The 13,834-nt window shown below is 43.9% G+C and overlaps 1 long non-coding RNA gene across 1 annotated transcript in view; it reads left to right on the top strand.

The window, feature by feature from the left end:
* The first annotated feature begins 5,446 nt into the window (after positions 1 to 5,446).
* LOC141055594 (uncharacterized) overlaps positions 5,447 to 13,834 on the top strand; it is a 43,670-nt gene continuing 35,282 nt past the window's right edge. The window contains exon 1 of the long non-coding RNA XR_012221497.1: positions 5,447 to 5,963. This is a non-coding gene — a long non-coding RNA (uncharacterized lncRNA). The remainder of the gene's footprint in view (positions 5,964 to 13,834) is intronic.

Here is a 13,834-nt window from a genome sequence, read left to right as displayed (position 1 = left end):
GTCCGAGGAAGAGGAGGACAAAAGCGAGCCATTTTTCTTGCAACCTATGTGTCATCAGGGGAAGGTGGGACAAAATCCTTTGAAACCCATGCATTGTTCATTTTAATGAAGGTTAGATCATCAACATTTTGGGTCGACAGACGGGTCCTTTTTTCTGTCAGGATTGATCCCGCTGCACTGAAGACTCTTTCAGATAGCACACTACCAGCAGGGCAAGCGAGCTCCAGTAAGGCATATTGTGCCAATTCAGGCCAGGTGTCCAGTTTACAGGCCCAATAGTCAAATGGGAATGACCTGTGAGGGAGAACATCAATATGGGAGGAGAAGTAGTTTGTAACCATAGTTGACAACAGCTGTCTCCTGTCACTTACAATCGATTCAGTATTACCAGTCGTGTGAGCGGTACTTGAGAAATCACTCCACAACATGGTCATGAGACCCCTGTCACCAACGCGACTTCAGCTATGTGCACCACGAACACCTCTTCCGTTTTTCCCTCTACAGCTTGTGGGAGAAGCAGCAACACTGCTGTGTGCAGGGAATGCCTCCAACAAAAGGTTTACCAGAGTTTCTTGTTTGTTAGCCAATATTAACTCTTGGTTCTCCTGTGGCATGATGTTCTGTAATTTGCCTTTATAGCGTGGATCCAGGATGCTGTCCAACCAGTAGTCGTCATCCTTCATCATTTTGGCAATGCCGGGGTCCCTTTTTAGGATCCGCAAGGCATAATCACACATGTGGGACAATGTTCCAGGTGTCAATGACGCCCTCCCAGTGGTGGGTGGAGGAGCACTTTCTGGCAAATCCACATCCCTCCAGCCACGCAAAAACCATGGGCCTGACCTTGGCATGCCAACATTTTCTCTTGCCCCCTGAGAAGCATCCTCCTCCCCAAAATAATCATCCCCCTCCTCCTCCTCTTCCTCTTCTTCCTCCACCTCATCCATGTCAGTTGCCCTCACTGACCATGGCTGACTGTCATCAAGGCTTCCCTCATCCTCTTCCTCCTCCTCTGCTGAAGACACCTGATCCCTAATGTGCATCAAAGTTTGCAGGAGCAGACGCATAAGTGGGATGCTCATGCTTATAATGGCATCTTCTGCGCTTACCAGCCATGTGCATTCCTCAAAACACCGAAGGACTTTACAGAGGTCTTTCAGCTTTGACCACTGCACACCCAACAACTCGATGTCTGCCCTCAAACTGCCTGCCCGTGTATCCTCCCACAAATGCATTACAGCCTGCCTCTGTTCGCACAGCCTCTCAACCATGTGCATGGTGGAGTTCCACCTTGTTGCAATGTCTATGATTAGGTGGAGCGATCGCTGCAGCTTCTGCATATTACTGGAGTGTACGGACGAGCGACGGATGTGTGAGCACAGTCTTCGCACCTTATGGAGCAGGGCTATTAACTCCGGATAATTATTTAGGAAGCACTGCACCAGCAGGTTCAAGGTGTGAGCCAGGCAAGGTATGTATCTGAGTTTTGCAAGGGCTATGGCTGCAACAAAATTACGCCCGTTATCACTGACTACCTTACCTGGCTAAAGATATAGACTGCCCAGCCATGACTCAGTTTGTCGCTGCAAATAGTCAGCCAGTACCTCTGCGGTGTGTCTGTTGTCGCCCAAAGACATCATCTTTAAAACAGCCTGCTACCACTAGCTGTTCGATAGTGGGAAACCTTGTGTGCAATACTGGAAGCTGCAGATAGAGTGCTCATGTGACTGCGCTCTGCGGACGAGCTTTCGCTTCTGGTGGAGGAGATTCAAATGCCTACAGCCAACTGTTTCCTATACCATGGGCTAGGCAGCACTGTTCCACCAGCGCTCTCCCCTGTGGAGCCTGCATTCACCACATTAACCCAGTGCGCAGTGATGGACACATAACGGCCCTGGCCATGCCTACTGGCCCATGCATCTGTTGTGAGGTGCACCTTTCCACTCACTGATTGTTTGAGTGCATGGGCAATGTGGTCTTTCACATGCAGGTGGAGGGCAGGGATGGCTTTTCGAGAAAAGAAGTGCCGACTGGATAGGTCATAGCGTGGGACAGCGTAGGCCATGAGCTCTCGGAAACCTTCGCTTTCAACCAAATGGAAGGGCATCATCTCTAATGAGATCAGTTTGGCAATGTAGGCGTTCAAAGCCAGTGTACGTGGATGAGAGGATGAGTACTTTCTTGTCCTACTCAGAATGTCTGGTAGGGTGAGCTGGACTTGAGAGCTGCATATGGGGGAACTAGCGGTGGACCTGACGGACTGAGAGGGGGTTGGTGATGGTGGTGGTGGTGATGGCCTAGATTCAATCTTTTGTTGCAAAAACATTGTGATTCCCTGACTGCTTTGGCCTTGCAACAACACCTCAACATTTCTTGCTTGTGGTGTGCTTACCGGTGGGCTTTCAGTGGGGGAAGCGATGGAGCGTTGCTGGCTACGTTAAGTAGGAGCAGGTGCACATGTGCTACCTGAGGTTTTGTAGTCCGCCCACGCTTGCAAGTGCTTTTGCCATAACCAGCAGATGCACCACCACCACCATCAGTACCAGCAGCGCCCCCCCACCCACGTACGTGGCCTCTTCCAGCATACTTCCTCATGTTTGGGAAAATGTACCAAAAATACCAGCAGAGATATGGTGCTGTATGAGGAGGGTACAGCTGTCTAAGGTGTATGGAAAAATTTAAATCTCCGTATATATTTCCTTAGTCACAGACGCTCTCCCAGTATGTATTTGACCGTAATCCAAGCAGCAGATATAGGTTACTGTATCAGAACTGCACAGCTGTATACGTTTTTGGTGAAAATGTCAAGCTCCGTATATTTGTTTCCGGAGTCACACACAGACGCTCTGCCAGTATGTATTTGACCGTAATACAACCAGCAGATATACGTTACTGTATGAGAAGTGGACAGCTCTATACAGTGTACGGAAAAATGGAAATGTCTGTATATGTATTTCTGGAGTCTTGCGTAAAATCCTTCCCTCTTGTCCTTCTGTTCTAGCCAGAAGAAGCCGCAACTTGGGGGACATTTTAGTTCATAGTCACTATGACCCTCATCCATCAAGCCTCAAGCAACCTTTATCAAATAGCTTTTTCCCGTGTGGCTTTTGCAAAGCCTGTGCCAATTTGAAAAAATCACACACCTTTTCTAATGCAGATGGATCAAAAAATTTTGAAATCAGGAAACATCTCACCTGCGCATCCCTAGGTGTCATATACCATGCCACCTGCTCCTGTAATTTAATTTATATCGGCCTAACCACTTGGGAGCTAAAAATCAGGGTAAGAGAACATATTCGGGACATTGAGGAAGCAAAATCAATAGATGATTATTCTCTCCTGAAAACCTTGCCCCGTCACTTCAAAAGCCACCATAATTCAGATGCCAAAAATCTTGTTTTCAAAGGCATTGATCAAATTAACCTGGGAATACGTGGCGGTGACTTGGGCAAATCCCTAGCCCAGCTGGAAAGCAAGTGGATCTACCACTTAGGCCGGGGTCACACTGGCGAGGAATACGGCCGAGTGAGAGGCGCTAAAAGCACGCATTAGACACGGACCAATGATTCTCTATGGGGTCCCTCGCACCAGCCGTATATTTCTCGGGCGTATTCTACGGTCCGTGCCAATCGCAGCATGCTGCGATTGTCAGCGTACTACGGCCGTAATACGCCTATGCAAGTCTATGGGTGCGCAAAAAATACGGATTACACACGGACCACACATGTGAATTGCGAAAAATACGTACCAGGTGTCTTTTAGCAAAGCTGGCAATTCAGTGCGCTATACAGTAAACTCACACTGACAGGTTTAATAAAGAAACGAAAGAATAGATATAGACACATAGAATACATATATATATATATATATATATGCATTCTATGTGTCTATATCTATTCTTTGGTTTCTGTTAGAAACCCTGTCATAGGACTCCATTATATGTCCATTTTGCAAACCTGCGAGAAAATCTCGCCATACGGATGCCATACGGAATACATACGGATGCTTACATGCGCAAAATACGCGACCACACCTTGATTACGGATGACATACGGAGCACTATTTAGGGGTCATTCATCCGTATTATGCATGTAAAATACTGACCGTATTTTGCGTCGGTAGTGTGACCCCAGCCTTAGGCACCATCACTCCACACGGCCTCAATGGGAATTTTGGTTTTAATTCCTTCTTATAATTCCATTAATACATAGCATTTCTGGGTATGGAGCTTTTTAAGGTGTCTTTTTATGTGTTTTTTATGTCTTATCATTTTTCCCTTTTTCCTCTTCTGTGCTTTATTCAATAATTTTAGTGTCCTACTCATTCAATTTTTTATTTATTTAATTTTAAGGTGCTCTGTCCGTATGTTGCCTCCTGACGGTGTTTTTCATCCACCTTACTAAAAGCTATCATCTCAGGAGAAGACTACTATCCGGGAGAAAGTGATAAAGAAAAATGGACAATAACAACCGACTGTGAAAGCAATAATATGGACTTCCTTATTGCACATTTTTTTTTTTTATCATATCAAAAAATTATTTTATCCATAGAATCATAGAATCGTAGAGTTGGAAGGGACCTCCTGGGCCATCTGGTCCAACCCCCTGCTCAAAGCAGGATTCGCTAAATCATCCCAGTCAGATGTCTGTCCAGCCTCTGTTTGAAGACTTCCATTGAAGGAGAACTCACCACTTCTCGTGGCAGCCTGTTCCACTCATTGATCACTCTAACTGTCAAAAAGTTTTTTCTAATATCTAATCTGTGTCTCCTCCCATTCAGTTTCATCCCATTGCTTCTAGTCTTTCCTTGTGCAAATGAGAATAAAGTTGATCCTTCTACAATGTGACAGCCCTTTAGATATTTGTAGACAGCTATTAAGTCTCCTCTCAGTCTTCTCTTTTGCAAACTAAACATTCCCAAATCCTGCAACCTTTCCTCATAAGACAGGGTTTGCAGACCGGTCACCATTCTGGTCGCTCTTTTCTGAACTTGCTCCAGTTTGTTGATGTCTTTTTTAAAATGTGGTGCCCAAAACTGGACACAATATTCCAGATGAGGTCTGACCAAAGAGGAGTAGAGGGAAATAATGACTTCACGTGATCTAGACTGTATGCTTCTGTTAATACATCCTAGAATTGCATTTGCCTTTTTTGCTGCTGCATCACACTGCATCCATATTTATACGTGCACTTTTTGTGTAAATTTTTTGCTTGTGTCTTTTCTCATGTTATCCATGCACCCCTTTTTCAGTGTATTGGATACACACAATTCTGTATTTATGTACATTCCCCTTTTTTCACTACACCCTGCATACTTATATGTTCATCATTGCCTTGTGTTTATTTATGCAACTTATGCACCTCATGATATGCCTCCACTCTCCCTCTCATTTATTATGCTGACAATTGATTATTCATTACTTGCCCTTTAAACCACTGTGCAGCAACACGTCCTCCTTTTATGTATACACTAAGGTTCACTTTTTGCTCCTTTCCCCCATTTCACATTCACACACAGCCCTCGCTTCATACATCCCCTGCTCACATTCAATCACTTTTTTTTTTTTCTTTCGGTTTCTCCACCACACCCAGTCCTGTCCATGTTCACATTTCCAAGTGTCTAATGCGCACGCGTTAGCCCTGTATCCTCCTAGTGACCACCGGAAGTGCTCTGAACAGTGAAACGCTGTGTATTTCACCTGCGTGCCACAGAGCGCAACTGCGGAAGTCCCCTTAGCAAAAGAAGGCGGGACTTTCTGACGTGCGCTAAAACAGACCAGTGGAAGTTCCTCCACACTCCTCCCCGGCTTCTCGCACCTCACTACAAATACCTGGCTGACACCTCCTTATCTCCACTCCCCTGGAAGAAGCTACATAGCGAAACGGCGCTCGGCGGGTGGAGGGAGACACCTGCGGCATTCCCTCAGCTGTTACCGGTTGACGCTGCACATTCTTCTAACTCAGGTATTAACAACCAGTCCCCGGTTTATACCAGGCACTTTATTTCTATTATACTCTGTGCAGCTCCCTAGCACACTTTACTCATTAACCCTTTAGCACACTCAGGACGCTAGTAGTCACATGGGCAATGTGCAATACTGTTCCCTTTGCAGATACTTAGCAGTAACAAACAATGGCTTTTGTCTACTGAGACATGTTAAACCCTGCAGTGATTATTTTGCATGTCAATACCTCTTTATATTTACATCTAGTTTTTCCATAGTCACACAGGCAACGTGCAATATTGCCTTTTTTTGCAAAGCCTAGTAGTAACAAGCAATGTGTTCATTGTCATCTACTATGGTGCACTGACTCTGGCAGGAATTATCATTATTACTTTTGTATGCAAGAACCATTTTTGTATTTATATTTAAATCTACAGGGTTATTATTGTGTGTGTGTGTGTGTGTGTGTGTATTACTATTATTTTTTTACATCGTTGTATATTGTTTTGCCGCTACCTATCCCCCTTTTTTAGGAGGCCTTTTGCTCTGTCTTTTTACGTTCTCCTTTTAATAATATTTAATAAAGAATCATTTATTAACAATCAATATTTTCTCTTATTTTCACTTTTTTTTCCACATGATATACCTTCTTGTGGAATATGTTGAGCTCAGTATTGAAGTAACTTTGCCTTTCTAAAAAAGGACTGAGATTTATTAGCTATATACGGTGTATGGAAAAATGGAAATGTCCGTATATGTATTTCCTGAGTCACACACACACGCTGTCTCTGTATAGATGTTGACAGTAATGCGAACAGCAGATATACGATACTGTTTGTGAAGCAGACAGCTCTATACGGTGTATGGAAAAATGGAAATGTCCGTATATGTATTTTCAGCGTATCACACACCCGCTGTGTCTGTATAGATGTGACCGTAGTGCAAACAGCAGATATACGATACTGTTTGAGAAGCGGACAGCTTTATACTGTGTATGGAAAAATGGAAATGTCCGTATATGTATTTCCGGAGTCACACACACACACGCTGTCTCTGTATAGATGTGACCATAATGCGAACAGCAGACATACGATACTGTTTGAGAAGTGGACAGCTCAATATGGTGTATGGTAAAAAGGAAATGTCCGTATATGCATTTACGGAGTCTCACACACACACACGCTGTCTCTGTATAGATGTAACTGTAATGCGAACAGCAGATATACGATACTGTTTGAGAAGCGGACAGCTATATATGGTGTATGGAAAAATGGAAATGTCCGTATATGTATTTCCGGAGTCACACACACACACGCTGTCTCTGTATAGATGTGACCGTAATCCAAACAGCAGATACACGATACTGTTTGAGAAGCGGACACCCCTATACGGTGTATGTATGGAAAAATGTAAATCTCCATGTATTTTTTTTATGGAGTCACACACCTATAGCATTTATTTGTCCGTGATACCAGACGGCACACGGTAGTGTGTGAGGAGCGTACGCCTCTATACGGTGTGTGAAAAAATGAACACTCAGTAACTGTGCAGAAAAAAGGAATAAAAGTATTTTTGCTTGGAAAAAAGCAGTCTGCACAGCAGTGTGCACACAGCAATGCAGCTATCAGGTAGCCTTATAAGGTAGCCTAATAATCATCAGCAGTGCTGCACACAAAAATATCCTCCCCTCTCACTGCACACTAAATGTTGTGTTGTACAGTGAAAATCGCTATCAACAGAAGCACAGATTTTTTTTTTTTTTTCTTTCCTGCCTAAACACTCTCCCTATTGAGAACGAGCAGCAGCAACCTCTCCCTATGCTAAGATCGGCAGAAGTAAGATGGCAGTCAGTGTTCAGGGCTTTTATAGCCACTGTGATGCCACACAAAGCAAGCCAATCACTGCAATGCCCTACTCTAAGATGGTGGTGGTCACTGCCCATGTGTTATGAGTTCATTTTCCCCTTCACCATTGAGGTCTGATGAACTCCCTCTTCTGGAGAAGGAAGGTAGTGAGGCTGACTACCAAGCACCTGAGCTGGGAGAGGATGACTGGGCGACGGGGATCTCTAACTGGATATAAGGCAGCCGACACTCGTCTGCCTCGCTGGTGATTTCTCTGTGGAATTCTCGGAGACCAGTCTGATTCCTGCTCCTCAAAAGCTAAGTTTTCTGCTTTGCCTTTTTGCATTTGTGTTTTGGTTTTAGTTTGCTTTGCTTTTCTGGATTCTGCCATTCCCTGCTGGGGTGAGCTGAATTCCTTTTTGTCGGTTTGCTGTCTTCAGAAAATACCTGAGTACTGACATAGTCTTTTTGAAGCCTAGCGTCTTCAGGGCCCTTTTCCCTGTCAGTCTGTTGGCTCTTATTTTGATAGGGTTTTCCGCGGATTGCAGACAGCAGCCTTCCTATCCTGTCCTACCTAGTTAGCTTGGGCCCATCATTTGCTCAGTCTATCTTTCTATCTGTGTTAGTGTTTTTTCTTCTTGCTTCACTGTCATTATATGTTGGGGGCTGCCTATTGCTTTGGGGTCTGCTCTGGGGCAGTTTAGATTTCCCTTTCTGTCTTTAGTCTAGGGCATCGTAGGAACCCCCCACGGCTACTGCTAGTTGTTGTTGATAGGTTCAAGGGTCTGCAATCCGATAGCTGCCAACTTCTCTGGTTTTCTGGACTTGGGTAGCATTTCTGCTTTTGCCTCCTACGGTGACTCATTCATAACACCATATCATCGCGTTGCCCACAGTGTGCATCCTTGATCATTAGCTGAGAAAAGGCGCTGGAAGCAAAATGGGAAACATGACTCTGGCGCTCAAGTCGGCGACCGCATGGCCGACCTCACGCTATGGTTGGGTTTCGATCGGCGAAACCCGACTTTAGCGAAAGTCAGCGATTTTTGAATTTGACCGACCCGTTTCGCTCAACTCTACTCAAGCTTTATCAATGCTTTGAAACATTTCATTGCCATCCGTGGTCCCATCAAACATATACGTTCAGACAGAGGTACCATCTTCATTGGTTCAGCAAAGTAATTGGGCATACCTTCAAATCTAGACCATAAGACTCTCGAGAGGTTCCTCAGCGACCAAAGTTACAAATGGTCATTCAACCCACCTCACTCCTCACACATGGGTGGATCTTGGGAATGAATGATTGGTCTAGTACGTAGAATTCTTGACTCTACTCTTCAGGAAGGAGCAGCGAGACTTACCCACGAAAGCCTAACCACCTTCATGACAGAAGCCTCAGCTATAATCAACGCAAGGCCCTTGGTTCCAGTTCCGAATGACACTGAGGAGCCCTTGCTATTGACTCCAGCTACTCTCCTCACTCAGAAAACAGGACTGTCCAGTGTCCCTCCAGCAGGATTCGACGCTAAGGACCTCTGCAAGTGCCAATGGAGGCAGGTACAAAGTCTCGCCAATACATTCTGGGACAGGTGGTGCAAACAGTATTTGTCTAACCTGCAGCCAAGGTCGAAGTGGCAATCTACCAGGCTTAATCTGAGGATTGGTGACCTCATCCTTGTGAAAGACTGTCAGGCCCATCAAAACCAGTGGCCACTTGGTCTAGTGACTGCTACATACCCGAGTAAAGATGGCAATGTCCGCAAAGTCGAACTCAGGATGTCCAAAGGAGATGGACCTAAGACATATTCCAGGCCAGTGACTGAGCTGGTCCTATTGTTGTCTTCGGAGAACAAGAGCAGTGACATCCATTCGATGCCAGATGAGGAGTATTCTGTCTCCAACATAATTAATGACTCTTGACTATCTATTTTGATAATATATATGCAGTAATTTGCTCAGAATATCGATTATGCTGTTTGCTATAGATTTAATGTTCATTGTTTTGGCTCCATCTAGTAGCCAAAGTAATAACCGCAGTGTTTTTCTGTTTTTGGTTTCGTTTTTGCTTCCCTCCAAATTCCCAGTGTATCATGGGTAAGTTTGCAAGGGATTATGGTTAGCTCAGCCTATTTCCCTCCAGTCCACCATTTTCCTTCTGCTTGCATACAAGAAGTAATAGAAAAAACTGACGGCACATCTAGAACTAGTCTGAATAGGTGCATACCAAAAGGCAACTTACATATTAAATTAGAAAATGGTAGCACACCAAATATGAAATACGAATAGCAAAATGGCTTTAGTAATACATTTCATAATGGCTTTTTGTAAGGCATATCAAATATGAAATAAGTGAAATATGAATAGCATAATGGCTTTTGTAATCTAGAGCTAAAGCTGGTGAATGGGCTCACATCTTTTGGCCAAATTTTGTGCTAAGTATCTCATATGTTTTTCTAGATTACAAAAGCCATTTTGCTATTCGTATTTCATATTTGGTGTGCTACCATTTTCTAATTTAATATGTAAGTTGCCTTTTGGTATGCACCTATTCAGACTAGTTCTAGATGTGCCGTCAGTTTTTTCTATTACTTGTATACTAGTTTTCTGACTGAGCACTCCGCCCTTCATCAAGTGGTGATTTTAATCGCATTCAATCACATGTTTGGTTCCTATCGTCCTATATATACAGGCTTTATCATGTTACTAGCCAGAGGTCAGTTCACACCAGGCAGTCAGTATAGGGACCCATTCAATCTGAGATCACCTTGTCGCTGGTGAATGGGCTCACATCTTTTGGCCAAATTTTGTGCTAAGTATCTCATATGTTTTTCTAGATTACAAAAGCCATTATGCTATTCATATTTCAATTATTTCATATTTGATATGCCTTACAAAAAGCCATTATGAAATGTATTACTAAAGCCATTTTGCTATTCGTATTTCATATTTGGTGTGCTACCATTTTCTAATTTAATATGCATACAAGAAGCACCTCATTCCTCTTCTCCCCCTGCGTCACCTTCATCGGTAAGTAATCACGCTCCCCACATCTAATCCCTGTCCTAGATCACCCTCCTTAGTTAGCTCTCCCCTGGTTAGCTATTAGCGCAGGTAATCTATGTTATGTATATTATGTATTCCTATGTACCCATACTGACTGATTGTATTATATGTTTACTTGTAGTTTCACCGCACCAATATACCATCACGTTCAATAAAGCACAGATTCAACCTACAGTCTTCTTATTGGACCCCTGGTATAGCAGTTTAGCTGTCTGTATAAGCTACATAAATCCAGGTTCATTAGTAAGGACAGAACACAGCTTATAGAGTTTGATTTTGTACCTGGCCCTCTTGCTGAGCAGGTGCTGACGGAATCTGAGCCTTCCCTTAAAATGAACTAAGTACTCATCCATGCAGATGTCACTTTGGGGCATGCACACTTCAACAAACATATTGTTGGAGTGTTTGATGACCAGCTGAACTTTGAACCGACAGTCAAGATTGGGTGTTATGAATGGGTCACCAAGGAGAAAAAAGCAAAACAAGCTAAGTCACAGAAAACCAGAGAGGTTGGTAACTATGCAGATTGCAGATCCCTGATCCTACCACACAACTAGCAGCAGCCGTGGAGCATACCTACGATGTTCGTAGACGCTTCGTCACAGCCGGAGGACTAAATAAGCCTGAAGCATGAAAAGGGGAAAACTAACTGCCCCAGAGCAGACCCCAAAGGAATAGATAGCCCCCACACATGTATTGATGGTGAAACAAGATGAAGGCACAAACACAGGCAGGAAAATAGGCTGAGCAAATGATGGGGCCCCAACTAACTAGAGAGGAAAGGAAAGGAAAGACACTGTCTGCAACCTGCAAAAAATCCTACAAAAATAATGTCCAACACTTCTGATAGCAAAATTAACCCTGAAGTCACTAGACTTCTCCCACTATATCAGCCTTCTGAAATATTCTGAGACAGAGCAAAAAGAGACCAAACTAGTAAGGGACAAAAAGCAAATTGACAAAATACTGATAAATAAGAGTGGAAATTCAGCACATCCCCCAGCCGGGGCTGGCTGACCACACCAAAAAACTGAATAGACCAACAAAATCAAGTGTGAACATTAGCAGAAAAACTTAGCTTTAGATGACTGGAACACAGCTCAAAACCAAGAGCTGACAAGCCAGAAGGAATCAACAGCAACTGAATAGGGCGTCAGCTGTCTTAAATCCAATCTGAGACTCCTGAGATCCAATCGTCATCCTCATTCTCAGGTGGCAGATCTCCACCGATCAAACCAGCCTCACTACCTCCTGTTACCACCAGAGGGAGTCTGGAAGGAGAACTCACAACTGGTGAACCAGAGAATGAACTCACAACAGTTGGGGTCATCTCATGGGGGACACTGTGCATTATGGGTATAATGCAGGAATTTGTTAATGGCCTCAAAACGCATCTGGCCATGACCATTCGGAACACTGGAGTGTTATAAACAGTGTGAAGCACTAGGCCCAAAAGCTGCATCATTTCAAGGGCATCTATAGGAGACTAGTTTGAAAATGATGAACCAGGGTTTTGCGCCAAAAATTGACGAGCATATAAATTAGTTTGCTTCAGCATGAGGTTAATAAAATCCTCAGAGAAAAAGAATTTGAAAGTCTAATTATGTGAGGCCAGTGGTGTCAAACTTGATTCTTGATTCTGCCACAAAATCAGGAATCGGTGGCTTGTAATTTTTTTGGGGGGCGAGGTCCATACTGGGTCCTCAGTGGGGTGCGATGGTTCATCTTCAAGTCTGGGCGCTGTCTCATCTTCTGTCCTGGGACGTCTGCGTGGCAGTTTCGCAGGACCCGAGGAGGAAGAGGATGAAGAATCTGAAAAGTAAAGAAATGTGGGATCCTCTCCCTCGCTATCAGTGTTGGAGGCAAGTAAAGCATATGGCTCCTCCAATGCATAGCGTTGTTGGGATGAATGTGACGAGCGAGACTTTTTTTTTGTGAATATGGTGCTTTGTGTGTACTTTATTTATAACTGTATGTGTGTGGGGGGATAGTAATTGGTGCAAACTTGTCTGAAAAGAAAAAGCTAAAAGAAAAAAGCAAATTGGGAGAAAAAAATGCCTGTGAAAAGAAAAGTGTAAAACAGCAGGCACGAGCAATGATAAGTGAACTGCGTCACTTATCAAAGTTCAGCGGCTGCTGGATGTGCGCACGGGGGTGGTGCAATGGGGGTGAGAGAAAAATGGAAAGTAGCAGGCACGAGCTCTGATTGATAAACTGCGTCACTTATCAAAGTTTGCTGGCTGCTGATTTTGCACACGCGGTGGGTGAAAAAGAAAAGCGAGCACGAGTGTTGATCGGTGAGCTGCGTCACCAATCAACGCTCATAGGCTGCCGAATGTGCGCACAGAGGCGGCACAAAGGGGGGGTGGAGGGGGGTAAAAAGAGGGGGGTAAGGGGGATGGGTGGATTGGGGAGGATGAAGAGAGATCAGGCAGGGTTCAGGGATCAACACTTACGATTGTAGTATTTCTTCTGTCTGCTTTCTTCTGTCTGCTTCCTTCAGCAGGCACAGGAGGAGATCTGGCAGTGTGACTACTCTGATAAAAGAAAAGGTAGCACATGCCAGTATATATATATATCTCTCTCATATGGGGAATAAACAATAATAAAAAATTATAGCAAAGTATTACCCCATATCTCTCAAAATACTGTGGACTGTAAAGAGACCAATTGTCAAAAAGACATGAAGGGAGGAGGAAGAAAACACTTCCTAAACGACAATGAAGGTCAGAGTATAAAATTGCTTTATTGGACACAGGGCAAGGAACAATACAAGATGTTTAAAATAGCTGATAACATGTCACAAAAACAACAAGACACCGTTGTCCGCACATGGCTGCTTCAAATAAACCCCTTAAAGGGAGGACATAAAGAATGGAAACACCATCTCATACAACACATGGATACAGCCTATTCAAAGTCATGTTGTAACAAGTAAAGAAATACTGCAAATATCCGTGCATTCAAAAATAAATGTCCAACA

Source organism: Dendrobates tinctorius, unplaced genomic scaffold (genome assembly GCF_039654945.1).
Source record: "Dendrobates tinctorius isolate UK_male_01 unplaced genomic scaffold, ASM3965494v1 ptg000188l, whole genome shotgun sequence".
NCBI classification, from domain to species: Eukaryota; Metazoa; Chordata; class Amphibia; order Anura; family Dendrobatidae; genus Dendrobates; species Dendrobates tinctorius.
This window is presented reverse-complemented; position numbering and strand designations above follow the sequence as displayed.